Source organism: Schistocerca nitens, chromosome 1 (assembly GCF_023898315.1).
Source record: "Schistocerca nitens isolate TAMUIC-IGC-003100 chromosome 1, iqSchNite1.1, whole genome shotgun sequence".
NCBI classification, from domain to species: domain Eukaryota; kingdom Metazoa; phylum Arthropoda; class Insecta; order Orthoptera; family Acrididae; genus Schistocerca; species Schistocerca nitens.
In genome coordinates, this window is record NC_064614.1 from 1,182,121,216 (window position 1) to 1,182,136,829 (window position 15,614).

General features: G+C 38.0%; 1 protein-coding gene across 2 annotated transcripts in view; it reads left to right on the top strand.

Annotated features, from left to right (window-relative positions):
* Positions 1-15,614, top strand: part of LOC126200610 (pre-mRNA-processing factor 39) — an 80,797-nt gene that overhangs the window by 21,956 nt on the left and 43,227 nt on the right. The gene's annotated exons all lie outside the window — the stretch shown is intronic.

Genomic DNA, 15,614 nt, shown 5'->3' on the forward strand with positions numbered 1-15,614 from the left:
ACGGAAAATGCATTGTACGAACATGTAATAACTCCGAACTGGAGAATAAATTTCGGAATAACTAAACCGGTCATTGTGGCAAGGTTAGTGAAGTTAACCAGAGAATAAATTTGACACTAGCAGGAATAGTTACAGAATTAGTGATGACAAGATTGTTTGTTAGAATGAGGAAGGAGAAGAAACGGGGCTCACACAAATTATGGAAGAATACGATGATTCCAAATTTATGTAAAAAATTTTGTACTACTACTTTTTGATCTCATGCTTCAGAAGCTGGAGAGTATGAATGAAATGTGAAGCTTTAACATAAAGCTTTTTGCTTGTAGTAGGCCTAATAGGCATTTGATATTGGTACTTTATGAATTATATTCTGTCATCTTATAAAAATGACCATTTGTGCCAAAACAGTCTCGTTTATTTGGTGTGTGTAACAATTGCTGCAATATTAGGTGGGCCTATTTCGTTTTGTCTAGCAGACAGTGACAAAATACACGTAATCAGATTGGGAAACCACACCAGCCTTGGGTACTATTTGTATTAACAGCTTTTTCTAGTATTAGACAAAGACATTTCGTTTTTTCATGTAGCAAAACGTGGACGAACTTTCATGAAGTAATAGATTCTTTTCCAGAAAGGAAAGTATGCCATATAAAGCTGTGGCAAGATTAGAGGAAAAAAAAGCTAGGACTTAAGGATTGAAGAAATGTGTACTGTCTTGCTTGTCTCTTGTCTTTATTCGTTTTATGTATCCTGTATTTAATTTTATGTCACACAAAACAGCAAGTTATTAGTTAATAGGCAGTAAAGACTGCAAATTTTCTGATGAGTTCTTGTTCTGCCAGTTACAAATAATCCCAGCCAGTATTAATTGCAAGATTTTTTAAAGAGGACAGGATGTCAAACTGGCCGACTGGGTGCAGGAGAGGCACCACAGGACATTTTAATTTCCACTGGCCTGAATGTATTTTGATGGCACCCATTACAAAATATTACACGTTTGAATTCCACAGAGCGAAATACAGAGACGTGCAATGGAAGAATGCTGTATGAAGAGGCGTGGCACTGCACTTCGGCACACAGACCAAATAATATGTCTTACGTTCCCTCAAACATTTGTTTTATGTATCAGACTGTTCAGAAAGATGTGCTCCACAAAATGAAGATATATTTGAAAATCTATTTTCATCTGGGAGAAAGTGTATTTTTAACCAGGAAACTCGTGAAAAATTCGGGAATTTTTTTCCTCGTCCCTGTAATAGTTCGTTTTTTGAGTTTCTTTGGATGTAAGGATTCAGTTACCAGCCAGTATAAACAGGTTATATGATTTTAAATTTAAGTTAATGTTTAGTAATGAGGTGAACCCAAACCTCACTGATAAAATTTTGCCAGTTGTTAAGGGAAATTTTTGAATGTTTCGATATCGGTGATCTATAGCCTCCAATGATGCCATTACATAGTAATAATGTAGTTGGTTTATTCTGTTTCTTACTCCATTTTTTATGTGAAAATACCTTCACAACAATGAAAAATCTATACGCACAACCACTGAAACATAAAACACAAAAATAGTTACTGTAGGAGCCATCATACAGATGCAGAAGCACTGGGATGTGATTGCCATCATTGTGGCAGTAGTTCAGTATAGTGCTGTTGTGCTGCTGCTCCATTTCATTCATTGAACACATAAATGAGCTGTGTATGACTGTTAACATATAACTAATGCTGTCAGAAAAACAAACCTGCAGCAGAACTAGGTAGTACTGAAAGAAAGCTTAAGGTTGAAAGGTAAACTGGACATTAGCTTTGTGAGTAGCAAGTACAGTTACTGAGAGGAACAAGTTCATTTCCAAACACACACACACAGCACATTCCGTTGGTTTTGCTGTTGTGCAGATATTTTCAGTGCAATACAAAGATAATTGGGGCTAGTAATTTAGGTAAAATCCTATTACTTAGTAACAACACACTCAAAACAGAGGGCTTTGTACAAAAATACTCAAAGTATAGTTTAACAACTTAACTGTTGTGGAGCCATCATAAAATTGAGGCATTTTCTGGAAGAAAGGTTCCCCTGCAGTGTTGGGGGCTAGAATAGACTTGCGATCATTTCTTGCCTGTTTTGAGGCAACAAATAGGAGTTGTCTTATTTGGTAGTATTTTTACCTTGGTGTTTTGACTGTTCTTTGGACTTCCGAAGGTTTTCCCTTTAATCCTCCCCCCTCCCCCCCCCCCTCCTGTTCTGGCTTTTTAAATTTTGGTCCCTAGTTTGGGTTTGACCTCCGCTTTCCAACTTTTACAGAAGTGCGGGTCATTTGGGGAAGGTCGCCTTACGGATGTGCACCAGCTCTCCACTGTGCACTGTTATCTTTTGCACCTACAAATCAAGTGGATCTATCTTTGCACCTGATATCCAGTGCAGCAGCCAGTCTGTTATTGGGGAGTTGTGATGTACCCTCTCGGTGGTAGCACCTGGACAACGCGGGGATTGCACTGCTGAGTCCTGAGCTGTAACCTCAGCCTGTCAGCCAAGGAGTAGGTGCCCATCCACTTCAGGGTATCAGGACTCCGGGCAGTGGCTGCTATGTCAGGAGGCCTTTGATTGGTGGGGTGGTGCCAATGGGGAGAGCCTCCAATTGGAGTTAGTAATATTGGGAGCCAGGTAAGGAGAAATGGAAGTGGACAGTTTGCTGAGTTCTTGGTTTTTTTCCCAGACTGAAGGCAAATCTTTCGCTGTAACAAAGCCACCATGTATATCCCTGTCATCATTTCTCCTCAAAACAGGTTAAATAGAATTCAAGGTGTTATCTTCCATTGGGACCTAACGCTAAAAACTGATGAAGAGGTGCATTCTGGCGGCGTGGAGTTCATCTTGTTTGCTGCATCCTGAATGAACCCAAGGATTATAGAGTGGGACGTGTTCCTGCTGAACACTGGAGCTGCATCACATTCCAGTGTGGCCCACAGAACATACTCATCTGTTGATCTCATAGTTTACAGCCCAAATATCATATCCATGATTCATTGATGCATCCATGATGACCTTTGTGACAGTGACCATTTTGCTGTTGTTCTCTCCCTCTCGACTCAGACATCTGGAACATGCTCCATGTTGGTCACTTTGGAAAGCTGACTGGCAGGCTCTCTCCTCTACAGCCACATTTGTAGCCAGTCATGTGACTGATATCGACAAAGTGGTATGGGATGCTACTATTCATGCTGCAGGAGCAACGATACTCTACTCTCCGGCTCATCCCGCCGTTGCCATGGTTGTCTGAAGATACAGCCATAGCTATCATGGAATGCCGCAGGGTGTTCCAACGGCACAAGCTCCACCTGTTTATGAATAATTTAATAGTGTTCAATAGAGTCTGGGAGAAAACTCGGTTGTTAATAAAGAAAAGGAAGCAGGATTGTTGGGAGCAATATGTGTCGTCTGTGATCCCGCATCCCATTGTTCCAAGTATGGACTAAAGTCACCCGCATTTGCGACCATCCACCATCCACGGCGGTTCCTGGCACACCTGTCAATGGAATGATTTGCACTGATCCCATGGTACTTGCCGAATGTTTTGCGGCACACTTTGCTGAAATTGTCCACTTGCAGTAATTCACATCCTCATTTCCCGAACCGGAAACACCTTACTTAGTGCTGCCCACTATCCTTCCATGCATGTGGCTCTCTATCATGCAACATTGCTTTTAGTTCATGGGAGCTTCACAGTGCTTTGTCAGTGTCGAGATACATCACTTGGAACTGACAAAATCTGACACTGAAAAATGGACGGGTAAGACAATGAAAGAAGTAGAAAACTAAAATGGAGTGAAGAAAGTAGTAGTTACTGTGTAGAAATTAAGAGACAGAACATATTAATGTAAATTAAGGCCAGGTGGGTGGCGAGGACAAAGAACATGTTGTAGCACTAGCTCTCACCTGCGGAGTTCTGAGAAACTGGTGTCTTGAGGAAGAATGCAAATGGTGCATGCGGTGAAACAGGCACAGAGGTCACGATTGTCATGCTGTAGAGCATGCTCTGCAACCGGATATTAAGTGTTACCAGTATACACCCTCCAACTATACCATTCATCCTAATTGATAATTGGGTGGTAGTTATGCAGGTGTAAAAGGCTGAACAGTGTTTACATAACAGCTGGTATATGACATGTTGTTTCGCAGGTGGCTCTTCCTTTGATAGTACATGTTTTGCCAATTACAGGGCTGTTATAGGTGGTGGTGAGAGGGTGCATAGGGCAGATTTCGTCAAAAATTGTTTTCATTGTTGTATTTTCATAATAGTAGATATTTTAACTGAGCTCAAAAAATATTTCTGATAAAAATTGATTGGCTATTTTCTCATAACTCAGTATGTTACGGTGAGCAAATATTTTTTTCATCAGATGTTATTTTTACCCTAAAAATGTTAGTTCATAACAGCAATATTATTCTTAATAATACCTACAACCAGGAAACCGTCAGCAACATGCAAAAATAAGTAGCATAAAGTAAATTGATAACAAAACACAATTATAAAAATAAAATACCACTGTTTTGTCCTCTGATCCACACATTATGATGGACAGTACCTCTGGCATAATTTCTAGTTACTGAAGGACCTCTTCTTGCCCTACGTGAATGTCTATTTTCAAAATGTCTGGTTGCTGGCGACTATATTCAAGGATATTGTGTAACCACGAACTACTTCCATTATCGATGTGCTTAAATAAATCCCTGACAATACTGCCCTTTTTCTAGCTTCAGTGGATTAAACACCACTATTGGTAGACTGGGCTTTTCAACACTCCATTACTTCATTTCTGTTCACAAAGTCAGAATAGTTTGTGGATCTTTGTACACTAGTGAACCTAGCACAGAATCATCTGTTTTTTTATTTCAGAATAAAATACTTCTGAATTTTAAACAGTTCTCTTGGCAATAGGTTTCTTGAGGACATATTTCCCAAGACCATTTTCCTTTTGCTTCTGTCCTTCAGAACAGTAAAAGGTGTGGACTTCTGCACATCACCATCACTGGTAAATAGGGCATTGCAGTGGGAATGTTTCGTCTTTCTTCCTTTTGCTTTAATCAGACCTCCGTTCCTTTCATATTGCCCAAAAGAATGTCCTTGACTTGGGAAAAGACAACTAACAATATCATGAGAAGGAAAGTTGCTACTTGTAACAAAGTAAGCTTTAGGCCATTAAGGCCTTCATCAACAATAGACCCCTCCCCCCACAAAAACTCTCTCTCTCTCTCTCTCTCTCTCTCTCTCTCTCTCTCTCTCTCCGACATGTTTTGGTTTGTATGAAGCTGCAGTGCAGCTTAAAATAGGTTCCATAACTCATTTTAAGCTTTTAAACTGTACAGTGGAATCTTGTTAATATGTTCCTCATTACTGCGTTTTCCTGCACCGTACGTCCCTCTCCCAATTGCATTAAACGCGTGTTAATGTGTCTCATTTATACATTTCCCCTCCCCACTTAGTGTGTTCAAATTTAATCCCCCCCCCCCTTTCCATCAACTGTGACCACCATAAGCTATGGTAGAAATGACCAATTTAACACATGGAAGTATAGTATAGTACAGTACTGTTGTTCTTGTATGTTGGCAGTAGCTCCAATGACTTTAAACCTGTCAAGTGTTGATCAGAAGCAGGAGCAATATTGTAACAGCCAACATAAATGATAAACCACATGTAACTCAGTTGCTATATAATCCTGTGTACTATAACATGACTTAAGTGTCTGATTAAATCTCAGTGGACGATTTTCTTTTTTGTGTCAAAAAGTGTACAGATATGCCATGGATAAGAAGGTAGTGAGGCAGTCAATAATGAAGAAAAGTGGAACAGTATTCAGGATGTGGACAAAAATCCACACGTTGATATTGCACGAAAACTGAACATTCCTCCGTTGACATTAAACATAATGAGAAAGTGAAAAATATTTGAAGCTGCATGCGTGGAAGGAGGAAACTGCAAACAAGGATGTGTGTATGATTATCAGATTCCAGAAATTTAAAATGTCTTACTGAAATGATTTAAGCAAGCTCACACATCGAACATTCCAGTTGATGGTATTGTGATTTATGCTAAAGCTACATATTTGGCACAAAAGTTGGGACTCTTAAGATCTAAAGGCATCCAATGGTTGGATCAGGAGGTGTAAGAGCCAACAGTTTGGTGTATAAATCTGTTTTGAGGTGGGGTTGCAAGTTTTATTATTGAAATTGTTGAGTTATGGTAAAATACTCCTCCATCTATCATTGAGTGGTAAAGTTTAAATGGAACTTGTAATGCTGATTAAATTGGACCTTTTTTTTTACATCTTCTGCCTGACAAAACCACTGAGTTCAGAGGAGAGAAATGCCACGGCAGAAGATTTGACGCAGAAAGGCTGACTGTTCTGTCATGTTCCACATTGATATGGTGAAAAATCCCCGAGGTTTCAAAAATACAATTGTGGACATTCCTGCTGCAAATATGCATCTAATAGGATCAAGCAAGATTGACAACAAGTTTATTTGAAAAATATTTGTGTGCTTGGAGTGCAGGGTTGGGAGTCAGAAACAGGTAAATCATCATTTTTTATTGATTAATGTGGCACATTCTTGAGATACGTTGTATCTTTGTAATACAAATGTAGGTTTTTTTTCTTGCCAGTTGTACAAGCCACCTTCAGGCTTCTGACCAAGACATTATAAAAGGCATGAAACAAAAATACAGAAAAATACTTGTACAGAAGAGGCTGGCCTGTCTTCATAATGCAAGAAAAGTGATGTTGACGGATGTTATGCACTTTGTGAGAAATATGTGGGATTCCATGTGAGAAAGCACAATATCAAACTGTCTTCAGATGGCTGACTTTAATCGAACTGGGAGAGATCTCATCGGAAAACACTGAAATTGCAGAAGAAAGCATCATGTCAGAAAACAATGGAATTGCCGCTGAACAGCGGCAGCAAATAATGGGGCAAGATGAAAATACCACATGCCTTAGCTTCGATGCTTATATTGGTGTGATTGTGTCGCCATCTGTCAGTCCAGCACAGTTGATAAAGTGTTGCAGGAGCAGATGGCAGAGAAACTAAGAGAAGATGAGGATGAAACATAATCTTCTTCAGTTCGTACAATGTCGAAAACCATTGAAGCTGTGGACACAATTAAACATTATCTGTTAAACTTTGAAGTTGAATGTGTTAACAAAGATGGTCAGTATGATATTAAAATTGGGACAGGAGAAACAAGAAACAATTGAAATGTCCTTCAAGAAGAAAGACAGAACTACGCAGTGTAGTGTAGTTAGAACATGTACAATATACCAACAGTTTTAGCAATGACAATAAATATTATCAGCAATGGTTCACAAATGGGGGAAAAAGCAAAATGAATGATGTTCCTTTTTATTAATGACATCTGTCTAAACTCTGCCTTGCTTTGTGAATCAATAAAATCATTACATGCTAGGTTCATATTTCTCTGTATTAACCAGTTACTTTATTTCTACATAATGTTATGATCTGAGTTGTATAACAGTATTGGTGGTGTTATCTGCGTTAAAATTTAAATTGGATGTTAATCAAATTAACATTTAGTGTGTACACAGGTACATAGTCACGTATAAAAAAGACTCAAATTGAAATCAAATGTTTATATCGGAGTCTTTTAGGTGTGTTCCTAAAATAAGGGTTCATATTTTGGAGGCTAGAGGCAGTATTCCTGCATCATGTAATGTACCTCCATTCCATTAGGCTGTTGGCTTAAGTGTACATTTCTAGCAGCTTGGATGTTGCCAGTGTTGCTATATTTAAAATATTTTTGCATATGATATAGTAATGCATGGTTTTGAGTTCCTGGATGTGATATTCTGAATGTATTCTCAAAAAGGTGCATTTAGAAGTAGAATTTGATAGAGCCTGTCAGGAAGTGTGGTGTTAAAAGATCGCATATTACCCGAAAAGAGCTACTTTTAATTACATGTTTTCCATGCCGAAAAAATAAAGTAGTTACCGAATTAGTTGTTTTTCGGTAGTACGTTTTCACACTTATTACATACAAAATCTGTGATCCTTTCAAAACACACTAATAAGATTCTGCTGTAGTTTCAAGAATCCCTTTGAGAAAAGCTCATACAGTGATGTAATATTCAAAGTTGGAGTTTCAAAATATCTCGGGCAATGTGTTTGCAGTAATGACTGTATCAACTCAGAATTTTGTTAAGTGTTCTCTTAGTGTCTGCCAAACATCAACTGTGATTTTGTGAGGGCAATTATCGTGTGTGTCCCTTCTCTCCCAAAACAAATCATTAACATTCCCTCTGCCTCTGCCCCTCCTCCCAGTATAGGCATGATCTGTAAGCATGACATTACGTTTAGAATGTGAATGATCACTTGAAATAAACTATGTGTTACACATCTAAGCAGTCTTTGGAACAAACCTACATCTCAAACTCTTCCTTCAAGTTTCAACATTTCAGTCATGAGGTACAGACCAAACAACTGCATGCATCTTCCTTTGCATTTTCAGTGCCTTGACAAACAGAATTTACTGTGCACTGGAATGTGTAGTAACCTTCTAAATACAGGGTGTTCCATTTATCTGATGACTGCCTGTATGGTGCAGGAGATGCCAGGCAGCGAGCGTTCTGTTGCCCAGCAATCGGACGCCGTGTCGCCCGTCTAATGCTGCGGTACGACAAAATTTAAAATATAAGCAAATGAATTTTGTACTCACCCATGTCACGCAATGAGATGCTGGAACTGTCTGCCATTATTTTCCACGCATTTCTGACATCTACTCAAGGAATGATTAATCACATGATTTCTCTCTGAGATATTGAATTAATTGATGCCCTGATGTAATCTTTGAGTTCCTTTATCGTGTGCGGATTTGATGTGTACACTTCAGTGCACCTCACAAATAAAAATTGCAAAGAGCAAAATCAGGACTTCCAGCGGACCAGATATTGTTGCTAACCGCTCTTTCATCAAACACATTGTAAACTGCATGCAAAGAAATATTGGCCATATGAGCCTTTGCTGAACCCTGTCAAAAAATGCAAAGCTTCAGCTCAGTTCATTAAACAGTCTCACAATGTTCTGTATGTATCTTTCACTTGTAACTGTGTCATTAACAAAAAAAATGAGCCCATTATTCTGTCACCACTAACTGCTCACCACACCCCTATTTTCTGATAGTGAAGGGTTTTCTTATGAAGCAAAACAGGTCTATCTGCACTTCAGTGTTGACAGTTTTGGGAAATAACATGTCCTTGTAAATCGAACAAAGCCTTGTCTGAAAACAGAATGAGGTAAGGATCCATTTCACTGTCATGCACTTGTGTTAAAACCCATTTGCAAAGCTTAACCCTGTGTGCAGGATCGCCAGGTTAAAGTTCTTTTAATAGGGCCTTAGCCAAAGCAGCTTTGCACCTCTTTGTACAGAAGTGCACAGTACAGTGAAACCCCACTTGTACACATTTCAAGGGACTTCAAAAAAATTGTGTAAAATGCAAGAAAATGTAAAATGTGGGAAATAACGTTTTAAGCTATTAATGTTACTTGTGGGATACCCCTCTTGCATTTTTGCACTTGATGTAGGACATATGTACATAACAGGCATCAACACTTGTCATTATCTAATAAAGGTCTATTATCTAATAAGAACCGTTGCTGTAACTGGAACTGGTAACTATTTGGGAAGTAGGAACGTTTGGCTCAATTACATACATCATAATTGATGTTTTGTAAAGGTTGCTGCTGTCATTCATTATTTAAATAATGAAATACTGCACTAGTTTGCTTAGTGTGACATGTTTCAAGAATTTTTTCTCGTTGTCAAGTGCAAATATGTACATAAGTATTTTGTGTGGTGTTTCAATATGTGTTAGTCTGCATCTCTTGCACTGTAGTTGTCTTTTTGAGGTTATCTGGTACTATGCCTTCTCAGTAATGTCGCAAACCACACACACGCAAACTACTCTCACATTGTTTGTTTGTGTAACATCACAAAAAAAGTACGTAAATACTGCACTTGACAACGAGAATAAATTCTCGAAACACATTTTGTTCAAGAAAAATACGTAACCGGCAGTGTGTTTAAACTAAAATCATTTGAGCAAGCGAAGTGGTCATAAGCCGAAACGCAGTAAATATGGTACGATAAAGGTGTCATGATGAAAAGTCACGAAACTGTGTTTTCGCAGTAGACAATTTGGAAATGGTTGTGACTGGTCATGACATATTTATTTGAATGAACCTAGTTACTTCCATCAGCCACCACGCCAAATAGAGCTTGGCAGCGGCTAGAGATAAAGCACGAATTGTTCCAACTTTACACGTTTACTGGTTTAAATTCGCTGAGTAGAGTGCCCTGTTAAAAACAACAACTTAACCATGTAATATTTGTAAACACTGCTGGATGACCATCATGCCAGTGTAATTTTTTCTTCATAAATTTTTTTTTCATAATGTGTAAATGGTGGGAAAATTATTAATATGTTGGTGCAAAATCGGATGCAAATTAGCATTGTGGACATAGGAAATTTGACGGGAGCGATAAGACATTGTAAACGGCAAGAAAATGTTAATTCCGGTAACGTAAAAGCAGGGTTATACTGTACATGTGTTTGCTGCGAAAGATGTATAAGAGACTTTGTAGGGGAATTTTCCAGGTGGCATGCGAAGTCATAGAGACGAGCTTCTGTGAGAACTGTACGTTGTCAAATTGAGCTTCTTGTCTTGAGCACTTTGTTTCTTGAAACTTGTTCACTAATTTGTGAAATGCACCACAACTCGGAACACCTGGAAACTTCTGTTCAAACAATCCTTGAACAATACAAATGGACTCTGTACGCACATACATGTCGTAAATAAACACTTGTTGTGGAATTGAATTACTTGCTCTTGCCATTATTATGTTCAGACTTCATTGTTACACTCGTGATGCCTGTTTCACTGCTCGAATGACACTGGCTGACAAGGCGCACATGTCTGTACCACCTTCAGGATAAAACCCACAAAAGGGGGGGGGGCATAGTGCGGTCCCGTGGGACCCACTTGACTGGCAGGCGTGGCTTTCATGGCTGGCCTCCAGTACCCTGACCAGGCAATCAGATAAATGGAACGTACTGTATTTTCGCATACGTTATTTTTCTTTCTAGGAGGACACTTTGCAGTTCCTGGTGTCTTCAGGATCTCCCACTTTCTACAAAGTTCTTAATTGTGCATCAACACAGATACCTCTACATCTAGCTGATGAAGTAATGTTGCCCATCACCAACAGGTGGCTGAGCAGTAAATTTTTATCTACAGAACTGCCTCTAGCAAGTATTTGGTCAGATCACTGCCAGTGCAGATACTTCCAGTTTGCGAGTATGTTCTCGGGTTTCTGGCTTTAGACTTGAAAATGGCATTCAAGACAAAATTAGTCATGTAACTAAAAGAATTTCTTACTAAATGGTAAAACAAAGCTATCAGTCACTACTTCAACAGATGACACAGGGCTAATATTGTAGTGGAAGACAGAACTATCTCAGTGATGTTGTGAGTAGAAAACTAACAGTCATCTAATTAATATAAGGATTTAATGTAATAAATTCCTACACACATTGACAAATCTGATTTGGTGTCACTTTATTCTGACACATGGCATCCTGTCAGTGACATAAATAATATTAACTGGCAATGAAAACGCCAGAATAAGTCATGCTGAGGGCACTGAAAGATAACTGCTTCTGTAGGAACAATATGCCAGAGCATCACAGTGGCCCTGTCATTAGTTTCCAGATGGTATATATCGATGATGATAGAGATGAGATGGAAGGTTGTTGGGAACAGAAGACAGTTGTTAAGGACACAAGGTATGTTTTTGGCTCAATATTTTTTTAAAAAATCAGCACCTACTTCTTTCATACACTTTCATTTTAATGTATAGTACAATTTAATTGATCACAGTTAATGCACAGTACTTTCTAAACAGTTTGTAAATAATTTGAACATTTTAGGATGTATTGATCTTTATGAAAGAACAAGGATTAAAAAAGTGACACACAAAATTCTCTAAAATGCTTTTTCATATTCAGGTACCATGTTGTTCAAAAAATCACATGTGAAGGAGACCACATTTTAACCACATATGTATGACTTCTTGGCTGAGATAATATATTCAGTTCCACATACGAAGTATGTTTGTTGTTGTTTTGGTCTTCAGTCCTGAGACTGGTTTGATGCAGCTCTCCGTGCTATACTATCCTTTGCAAGCTTCATCATCTCCCAGTACCTACCGCAACCTAATCCTTTTGAATCTGCTTAATGTATTCATCTCTGATCCCTTCTTCTAGTCAAGTTGTGCCACAAATTTCTCTTCTTCCCAATTCTATTCAATACCTCCTCACTAGTTATGTGATCTACCCATCTAATCCTCAGAATTCTTCTGTAGCACCACATTTCGAAAGCTTCTATTCTCTTCTTGTCTAAACTATTTATCGTCCATGTTTCACTTCCATACATGGCTACACTCCATACAAATACTTTCAGAAACGACTTCCTGACAGTTAAAGCTATATACGATGTTAACGAATTTCTCTTCTTCAGAAACTCTTTCCTTGCCATTGCCAGTCTACATTTTATAGCTTCTATACTTCGACCATCAGTTACTTTGTTCCCCAAATAGCAAAACTCCTTTACTACTTTAAGTGTCTCATTTCCTAATCTAATTCCCTCAGCATCACCAGACTTAATTAGACTACATTCCATTATTCTTGTTTTGCTTTTGTTGATGTTCATCTTATATCCTTCTTTCAAGACACTGTCCATTCCGTTCAGCTGCTCTTCGAAGTCCTCTATTGTCTCTGACAGAATTAAAATGCCACTGGCGAACCTCAAAATTTTTGTTTCTTCTCCATGGATTTTAGTACCTATTCCGAATTTTTCTTTTGTTTCCTTTACTGCACATTGAACATCTCTGAAAAGGATGAAAAAAAACTTTGAGTTTTCTATTCATCAAAAAACAAAATTCATTTTATATGTTTATTAGTTTCAGAAACATAGACACGCCAAATCGGATGATTCTTTTTAATATGTCCACATACTTGAGCAAAAATAACCATTAAATTCTCTTTGTTGCATGAGGTTACTTGTGAATGAACACCTGTTTCATAAATTAATATATAATTCAGTAAAGGAAATAGAATTCTAAATTTAACTCATCATTGTGCGTAAAATTGTAGAAGATATTGTGATATAATTTGATAAATGAAGTGGCAGAATGTAAACAGTGTGATGCTGCAGATTGCCTGAGAGTAACTCAACAACAAACTAGTAGTAAGGATGTAGGATACACCAGAAACAGAATGACTGTAAACACCTAACTGTGAATCATCCATGAAGAACAGAGTAACGTGGACTAATTTGTTCGTAAACTATTGGATTTTATTTTATCGATTTTCTTGATATGAGACACTGCAAGTATTTATTGCGCATTATTGAACATCTAGTTGTAAAAAATCTATAGCACTTGGGCAACAGACTATCAGTAGGACGTAAACATAACATTTCACCAAAACATCTAACAGGAGCGATGAGGATCATTCACAAATGCTGGAAACCAGCAGTGTTATCAGTATGTACAATATATCCCAAAAAATCACTAGACACAAAAATTTTCCAGTTTTCTTAAATACTAACGGTTTTCTGTAATTTAAATAATGGGAGTGTGGCAGCATATGTGGATGTGATTCTACTATTTAGTATGTGGCGGTCATTTTTTATTCTAAAACTAATAAAGTTAATCAGTATAGCCTGTAAAGCTACAGAATTTAATAAAGTGATAAATTCAATAATAAAGTGATAAATTTAATAAAGTGATAAATTCAATAATAAAGTGATAAATTTAATAAGTCTATAAGAGATTTCAGTTTTTCTGTCTTTTAAAAGTACCCTGTGTCTTTAATTAAACAGGAAGATAATATTAATGCTACATTTTTCAGAGGGGCATTCTGCCTGGGGTAAGAGAATCTTGATCTTAGACCTCGTGGTAATTCCAGTGGCATTATCTCGTATAACTTTACGCACTTGACATGATGTATTTCAAGAGTTATCTCTGATGCTATATTAAGACTGATTTTTTTTTTTTTGTAGAAGACTGTTCGTGCTCAAAGGCAAAAGTTAAAGAAGCCCTCCCTCAATATCTATGGCAGGGACAATATTCTTACAAACAATGGTGTTAAGGGGAGGGGTAGGAGGAGGAGGAGAAAGTGATACTACGTATTTTTGGCTTAAGTGGTGGAAAAATTGTGAAAGTAATAAGGCATATGCATGTTTTATGTTATTACCATATACAGGAATAGTAAATCTGAGGCATCAAGGAATCTTCTATTTGGTATGTGTGGAACTAGGGGGTACCAGTGTTTGACTTCATTAATCCTTTTGATGCTGTGACCATGTCTACACTTCATACTACACTATTCTCCAGATGTTGTGAAAGTGTAATTGCATGCTGCTTGGGTTTTCCTAATGTGCTATGGACATCTGTATGTATCCTGACCTGCCGAAGTCTCACTGCTCTGGTTATGTTACTTCCATATGTCTGTGAATAAGAAGTTTCGGTTATTTATCATAAAACTTAAGTGCGTTATTGTGTGTTATCATTTGCAATAAACCTCTGTTCTATATCTTGAATTGCTTATGAGCTATGATGATTGTTACGATCACACGATTTGCAATGTGTAAGGATGTGAAGGAATGCCTTGCATGCGGCCATGCATCGAATGTAAAGGCAGTTACTTGAGAATGAGACGATATATCATTCTGCTCTCTGTTCTAAATAAAATTTCGATATCTTGTCTACATTTCATTCACTGCAATGTATAAACTAAAATCAACCATTCACAAATTTTATCAGATGCATTTCTACTTCTGTAAACTCTTCAAAATTTTGTGCAGTACTTTACTTCATTTGATTCAGCACAGTAAGCTTGATGGATAAGGGAAAGAAATTAAATTCTCAGAGTAAAGATATTGGACTGTATGATGTGCAAAAATCAAATTTATTCATGTAACAGTTTTTGCAAATTGCTTGATAAGGATTTCATATTGGCTGCAATGCCATCTCTCAGTGGAGGCACCAGTATTTGGTGAGCAGTACAGGCAAAACAAAAGCTGCCATCAGCATGGAAGGCAGTGACGATGTCAATAGCAGCAAAAATGTTACAGGTTCAAATGTATGTAGGCTTCAGTAGTTAGGCAGGAGTGAAGAGGCTGGCACAGGAGAGACTTACACAGATAGTCGCACCAAAACAATCTTTGGACTGAAGACCACATCGTCAAATCTGCTTTTGTTTACAAGAGGTAGTGTTAACCTTTTTTTCCCCACTTAGGATATTTTGTACCTGTGTGACGGAGTTATTTTGATTAGCCAGAATTTGTCTGAAGTGAGAAAATTTGTCCCAGGTGGGATGCCCCTCAGCTCTTATCCCATCAGCTCTTCCCAGACACAAATTTGAGGTGTTCTCCCCCTATACTTGTGTGTGTGTGTGTGTGTGTGTGTGTGTGTGTGTGTGTGTGTGTGTGAACGTATTTTTTTTAAAGGCAACTACTCACCTGTAGCAGATCAATACTTGGA